Here is a 7,891-nt window from a genome sequence, read left to right on the forward strand (position 1 = left end):
CTCTCCCCCTTGCCTTTCCCATCTCCCCGTCTCTCCCTGTCTCTTTTCCATCTCTCCCCCTCGCCTTTCCCACCTCCTCTGTCTCTCCCTGTCTCTTTTCCATCTCTCCCCCTCGCCTTTCCCACCTCCTCTGTCTCTCCCTGTCTCTTTCCCATCTCCCCCTCTCCCTGTCTCTTTCCCACTTCCTCCGTCTCTCCCTGTCTTTTTTCCCATCTCTCCCCCTTGCCTTTCCCACCTCCTCATCTCTCCCTGTCTCTTTTCCATCTCTCCCCCTTGCCTTTCCCACTTCCTCTGTCTCTCCCTGTCTCTTTTCCATCTCTCCCCTTGCCTTTCCCACCTCCTCATCTCTCCCTGTCTCTTTTCCATCTCTCCCCCTTGCCTTTCCCACTTCCTCTGTCTCTCCCTGTCTCTTTTCCATCTCTCCACCTTGCCTTTCCCACCTCCTCTGTCTCTCCCTGTCTCTTTTCCATCTCTCCCTCTCGCCTTTCCCACCTCCTCTGTCTCTCCCTGTCTCTTTTCCATCTCTCCCCCTTGCCTTTCCCACCTCCTCATCTCTCCCTGTCTCTTTTCCATCTCTCCCCCTTGCCTTTCCCATCTCCCCTGTTTCTCCCTGTCTCTTTCCATCTCTCCACCTCGCCTTTCCCACCTCCTCTGTCTCTCCCTGTCTCTTTCCCATCTCTCCCCCTTGCCTTTCCCACCTCCCCCGTTTCTCCCTGTCTCTTTTCCATCTCTCCCCCTTGCCTTTCCCACCTCCTCATCTCTCCCTGTCTCTTTTCCATCTCTCCCCCTTGCCTTTCCCACCTCCTCTGTCTCTCCCTGTCTCTTTTCCATCTCTCCCCCTTGCCTTTCCCACCTCCTCTGTCTCTCCCTGTCTCTTTTCCATCTCTCCCTCTTGCCTTTCCCACCTCCTCTGTCTCTCCCTGTCTCTTTTCCATCTCTCCCCTTGCCTTTCCCACCTCCTCATCTCTCCCTGTCTCTTTCCATCTCTCCCCTTGCCTTTCCCATCTCCCCTGTTTCTCCCTGTCTCTTTTCCATCTCTCCACCTTGCCTTTCCCACCTCCTCTGTCTCTCCCTGTCTCTTTCCATCTCTCCCCCTTGCCTTTCCCACCTCCCCCTCGTTTGTCCCTGTCTCTTTTCCATCTCTCCCCATTGCCTTTCCCACCTCCTCTGTCTCTCCCTGTCTCTTTTCCATCTCTCCCCCTTGCCTTTCCCACCTCCCCTGTCTCTCCCTGTCTTTTTTCATCTCTCCCCCTTGCCTTTCCCACCTCCTCCCGTCTCTCCCTGTCTCTTTTCCATCTCTCCCCTTGCCTTTCCCACCTCCTCTGTCTCTCCCTGTCTCTTTTCCATCTCTCCCCTTGCCTTTCCCACCTCCTCTGTCTCTCCCTGTCTCTTTTCCATCTCTCCACCTTGCCTTTCCCACCTCCTCTGTCTCTCCCTGTCTCTTTTCCATCTCTCCCCTTGCCTTTCCACCTCCTCATCTCTCCCTGTCTCTTTTCCATCTCTCCCCTTGCCTTTCCCACCTCCCCTGTTTCTCCCTGTCTCTTTTCCATCTCTCCCCTTGCCTTTCCCACCTCCTCATCTCTCCCTGTCTCTTTTTCCATCTCTCCCCCTTGCCTTTCCCACCTCCCCGTCTCTCCCTGTCTCTTTTCCATCTCTCCCCCTTGCCTTTCCCACTTCCTCCGTCTCTCCCTGTCTCTTTTCCATCTCTCCCCTTGCCTTTCCCACTTCCTCATCGTCTCTCCTGTCTCTTTCCATCTCTCCCCCTTGCCTTTCCCACCTCCCCATCTCTCCCTGTCTCTTTTCCATCTCTCCCCTTGCCTTTCCCACCTCCTCCGTCTCTCCCTGTCTCTTTTCCATCTCTCCCCCTTGCCTTTCCCACCTCCTCATCTCTCCCTGTCTCTTTTCCATCTCTCCCCTTGCCTTTCCCACCTCCCCATCTCTCCCTGTCTCTTTTCCATCTCTCCCCCTTGCCTTTCCCACCTCCCCTTTCTCCCTGTCTCTTTTCCATCTCTCCCCCTTGCCTTTCCCACCTCCTCATCTCTCCCTGTCTCTTTCCATCTCTCCCCCTTGCCTTTCCCACCTCCCCGTTTCTCCCTGTCTCTTTTCCATCTCTCCCCTTGCCTTTCCCACCTCCTTTCTCTCCCTGTCTCTTTTCCATCTCTCCCCCCTTGCCTTTCCCATCTCCCCCGTTTCTCCCTGTCTCTTTTCCATCTCTCCCCCTTGCCTTTCCCACCTCCTCATCTCTCCCTGTCTCTTTTCCATCTCTCCCCCTTGCCTTTCCCATCTCCCCTGTTCTCCCTGTCTTTTCCATCTCTCCCCCTTGCCTTTCCCATCTCCTCTGTCTCTCCCTGTCTCTTTTCCATCTCTCCCCTTGCCTTTCCCACCTCCCCATCTCTCCCTGTCTCTTTTCCATCTCTCCCCCTTGCCTTTCCCACCTCCTCTCTCTCCCTGTCTCTTTTCCATCTCTCCCCTTGCCTTTCCCACCTTTCCTCCCTGTCTCTTTTCCATCTCTCCCCTTGCTTTCCCACCTCCTCTGTCTCTCCCTGTCTCTTTTCCATCTCTCCCCCTTGCCTTTCCCACCTCCTCATCTCTCCCTGTCTCTTTTCCATCTCTCCCCTTGCCTTTCCACCTCTCTGTCTCTCCCTGTCTCTTTTCCATCTCTCCCCCTTGCCTTTCCCACCTCCTCATCTCTCCCTGTCTCTTTTCCATCTCTCCCCCTTGCCTTTCCCACCTCCTCTGTCTCTCCCTGTCTCTTTTCCATCTCTCCCCCTTGCCTTTCCCACTTCCTCCGTCTCTCCTTGTCTCTTTTCCATCTCTCCCCCTTGCCTTTCCCACTTCCTCCGTCTCTCCCTGTCTCTTTTCCATCTCTCCCCCTCGCATTTCCTACTTTCCCCTTCTCTCCCTGTCTCTTTTCCATCTCTCCCCCTTGCATTTCCTACTTTCCCCTTCTCTCCCTGTCTCTTTTCCATCTCTCACCCTCGCATTTCCTACTTTCCCCTTCTCTCCCTGTCTCTTTTCCATCTCTCCCCCATCGCTCCACACGCTGCATTTAAATAATCAATTAAGGGAGAACACGGTGTCTGACCTTTCTGGAGGAGGAAATAAAAGAGCACCTCTCGCTCCTGGGAACAGAATCAGGAGGATAAGAAGGTTCTCTCTTTTTAAATACACTTACTGTATACACACTCTTTACCCAATTAGTTTTGTGGAATGAATGAACAGCCCATACGGGTGACATTTAAGAGCCGATCATATGAGTGTAGTGAGTACTGCGTTGGCCACTGTACTGTATAAGATTGATAACCACCGGATGCAATAGAATCAGGTGACTTGTGTTCATACAGGGGCGCAACTTTCAATGGGGACTTACAAAATGGGGACTTACAAAACCAAAGTTGACCCCTGCGTTCATGTGTGACAGAACATATTTAACTAATGTCCACATATGTGACAGGACATATTTAACTAATGTCCACATATGTGACAGGACATATTTAACTAATGTCCACATATGTGACAGGACATATTTAACTAATGTCAACAGGCTGCTACCCATGTACTATAGTACTGCAACATATCCCTGATACAACACATGTAACTATGAGCTTTGGCCCAGGTGCACATATTACAAATCTGCCGTGGATGCATGCACTGTATGTCTGTTATTTATATTGTGTGAGCTTGAGTGGAGTGATTCACAGAGTTTGGTTTGTTCCACAGGTAGCCGTTACACCCCCCCCCCCCCCCCCCCAAAAAAAAAAAAGTTATAGTGACCCAAAAAAAATTGTCCGAAAGACCCATTCAGATAGCAGCCGATAAGACTAGCCGATAAGATTAGCGGGCCGCAGATGGCCCCCACCCCCACCCCAACAAACACACTCACACACTGTGTTGTGTGTCAACAGACCACTGGGGGTCCATGAGGCTCCTTTCTCTGACTGTGGTTCCCCACAGACTGGAGTCACCCATTGGCAGATGGCCAGGCCCCCGGGCCCCCAGCGTTCAGCAGTGCAGTGTGTGGGACGGGAGCCACCTGACAGTAAGAAGCTAGGACACACACACACACACATATGGCCATCTGCATGGGTGGAATGAGCTAATCTGCCTTGACAGACATAGTTAGAGGTGAAGACACACACACTAATGTGTTACTACATCAAGTCTCTGTCTTGACAAACACAGGGAAGCAGGGATGAGGCAACACACACAGAGAGTGCCAACTGCGCCAGCACATGAGACACAGAAGGGCAAAGGCATGCGCCACCCAAGGCAGGGAGAGACTGAGGAGCCTGGCAGGAGTGAACAGGTAGGCATTAAGGCCGCCCCTTTTCCCCCATCTACCCACCATATCAGGTGGCATCTCTAGCACAGATTAACACTCTGATGTGCAGATAGCCTTGTAACACATGCTTCCCCCCACCACTGACAACAGATTTCCACCTCATCATTTCCATTCTATCACTGTGGATGTGTGAAGTGTGTATGGATGCACAGGAGTGATCCAGGCCAGGATTAGCTTCACTATCTGGGATGGAAATCAGGTGTGGGGAGGGTGGAAGGCCCAGGGCGGTGACGAGGGCTGAGGGAAGGGGCGTTCAGGGGAATGCATGTGCGGCAGGGTAAAGGGTTGAACATATGAAGAGTTCATAGAGAAGCCAGATGTTGGTGTAACTCTGGCAGGGTGTGATAATACACACGTGAGAAAGCAGGGATTGGAGATTTCCTCATTTCTACTTGAGCTAATACAAACACTATATATACTGGAAATCAGGTGTGGGGAGGGTGGAAGGCCCAGGGCGGTGACGAGGGCTGAGGGAAGGGGAGGGCAGGGGCGTTCAGGGGAATGCATGTGCGGCAGGGTAAAGGGTTGAACATATGAAGAGTTCATAGAGAAGCCAGATGTTGGTGTAACTCTGGCAGGGTGTGATAATACACACGTGAGAAAGCAGGGATTGGAGATTTCCTCATTTCTACTTGAGCTAATACAAACACTATTTAAATACTGCGAGCATCTGGGGAATTCCATAATAAAGGAATTGCGCTGAGACTCAGATTTCTAACATAAAATGTTTGTCAAACAAAAACCATTGGTTTCAAAGTTTAACAAACCATACAGCTCTATATAAGGACTACTTTTAACAATTTACAATGAAGATTTTACACAAAAACATGGAGAACTTTTCAGATGCACAGTTTGGTAACAGATTTTTGGTCAAATCTCCCTCAGTTTTTTACAGTATGTGTCTACCTTTTCCAAAAACTGTAGTTAAATAATGTATCTGCCCCGAATGAAAACTCATTGATAACTGCAGAAATAATGGGCTGTCAGCTATGACATGACACATTGACTTAGAGAAAATATATTTTGGTTATTGAACTACAGTAAGTGAAGTGGATTAACACCCGGTAACGGAATGACAGTAATGGAATTTCATCATGGGTCCCTGATCTGTACTACACAGAAAGACATCTTATGGATATGAATGTCATTCTTCTCATTTCACAACTTTTGGACATCACAGACTGACAAAATGTTAACTATTTTCAACATCCATGGATATCTTGTGTCTGTCGGTGCTCAGTGGGTGAGAACGCAGATTTACAGTCAATGGAAAGAGAGAGGGCTCATTGGTACGTGTCAGAAAAAGGTGGGAGAGGTGACATTAACAGGAGAGTGAGAGCGGCAGAGTGAGAGATAGAGAGAGGGCTCATTGGTACGTGTCAGAAAAAGGTGGGAGAGGTGACATTAACAGGAGAGTGAGAGAGGCAGAGTGAGAGATAGAGAGAGGGCTCATTGGTACGTGTCAGAAAAAGGTGGGAGAGGTGACATTAACAGGAGAGTGAGAGAGGCAGAGTGAGAGATAGAGAGAGGGCTCATTGGTACGTGTCAGAAAAAGGTGGGAGAGGTGACATTAACAGGAGAGTGAGAGAGGCAGAGTGAGAGATAGAGAGAGGGAAGGGTTGTCCAGACTCAGAATGTTTTAACCATTTTGGTTACCAGACAACAGAAAGACAAAACAGTTATGAGCTGAACATAACAGTACGCCAGTGGGATGGAGGACAGTAGCAGGTGACCCAACTGTAGTTTTTTTTAATTATGATTTCCCATTGTAGCCAATTCAGTTGCAGTAATTTCTTACCGATTTTTGGGTAATTCCATTATCAATTTAGTAACGGAATGACAAGTTTTAATTGATCAGTAAAATCACTATAACTACATATATAATTGGTAGGTCTACCTTTACTTGTTACTTCTGTGAACTTTTTATCATCCTCCCTCCTCATGAGGGAGAGAAATTAGGAAATATCTTAAAGATATTTGGGATTTTGGTAACAGAATTGCAAGATACAAGTCGATATTTCTTAACTTACAGAAGGTAAACTTTTCTCCAAAAGGAAATATGTGTTGATATTAGTTGGCAGGGGTCTTTACTTTTAAGAGTTTTTTTCTGGTAGATGTTTTCCTCTAAATTTCTTCTTCAGATTCCCTCCCTCCCTCCCTCTGTCTCTCTCTTTCCATGTCCCTACTCTCTGTCTCCACCCCCGCTCTCTCTCCTTCTCCACCTGTAATTTCCTCAGGTCTGGAGTGTAAATGAAGCCACACAACACTGCAAGCCTCTTCTCCTGCCAGGTTTATCTGACCACCGCTCTACCTCCTTCCCCCAACCATGGGCACTGGCAGCCAATCTGCTAGCAGTTTATCACTGCTACTTCATCACCATGACTCCTGGCAGCCAAATACAAGCTTCCAAATCCTGCTACTACACACACACATCTGCAGTGTTGTGAAGCGTGGGCGAACGGTGTGTATCGGTTAAACAGGTGCAGCCTGGGGCAAAGCTCTATAAAGCTGCTGCTCCTCATGGAGAGCTCTGGCTTAGTGTGCACTGCTGGGACCATGGGTGACACGTGTGTTTTGTGTGTGTGTGTGTGTGTGTGTGTTTGTTTGTTTGTTTGTTTGTTTGTTTGTTTGTTTGTTTGTTTGTTTGTGTGTGTGTGTGTGTGTACAGCAGTTGTAAACATTTTCCAATTGAGGTGGTACTGACAGCAAACCATTAAGACAAACAAACTGGAATTTGAATATGTTTCCATGTTACAGAGCATGGTGCTCTAACAATGGAGATGATGCTGCCATGGCCTTTCCATGGGCTAATGTAGAGATCTGACACTAGTCGCCTCAATGTGAAAGGGGTAGAGAGGAGAGAGGAGGAGAGGGGACGAGAAGAGAGGAGAGAAGAGGGGTAGAGAGGAGAGAAGAGGAGAGAGGTAGAGAGGGGAAGAGAAGAGAGAAGAGGAGAGGGGACGAGAAGAGAGGAGAGAAGAGGAGAGGGGAAAAGAAGAGAGGAGAGAAGAGGGGTAGAGAGGAGAGAAGAGGAGAGAGGTAGAGAGGAGATAAGAGAGGGGAAGAGAAGAGAGAAGAGGAGAGGGGAAAAGAAGAGAGAAGAGGAGTGGAGAGGGGTAGAGAGGAGAGAAGAGAAGAGGTGTAGAGAGGAGAGAAGAGTGGAAGAGAGGAGAGGGGAGAGGAAGAAGAGAGTGGAAGAGAGGAGGAGAGGAGAGGGGAGAAGAGAGGTAGAGAGGAAAGTAGAGGAAAGTGGAAGTGAGGAAAGAAGAGGAGAGTGGAAGTGAGGAGAGAAGAGGAGAGAAGAGGAGAGTGGAAAAGAAGAGAGAAGAAGGGGGAGGAAGAGAAGAGAGAAGAAGGGGGAGGAAGAGAAGAGAGAAGAGGAGAGTGGTAGAGAGGAGAGAAAATGAGAGTGGAAAAGAAGAGAGAAGAGGAGAGTGTAAGAGAGGAGAGAAGAGAAGGGAGGAAGAGAAGAGAGAAGTGGAGAGTGGAAGAGAGGAGAGAAGAGAGAAGTGGAGAGTGTTAAATAGGAGAGAAGAGGAGAGGGGTAGA

This window comes from Oncorhynchus nerka, linkage group LG14, assembly GCF_034236695.1.
Source record: "Oncorhynchus nerka isolate Pitt River linkage group LG14, Oner_Uvic_2.0, whole genome shotgun sequence".
In the NCBI taxonomy this organism is placed as follows: Eukaryota; Metazoa; Chordata; class Actinopteri; order Salmoniformes; family Salmonidae; genus Oncorhynchus; species Oncorhynchus nerka.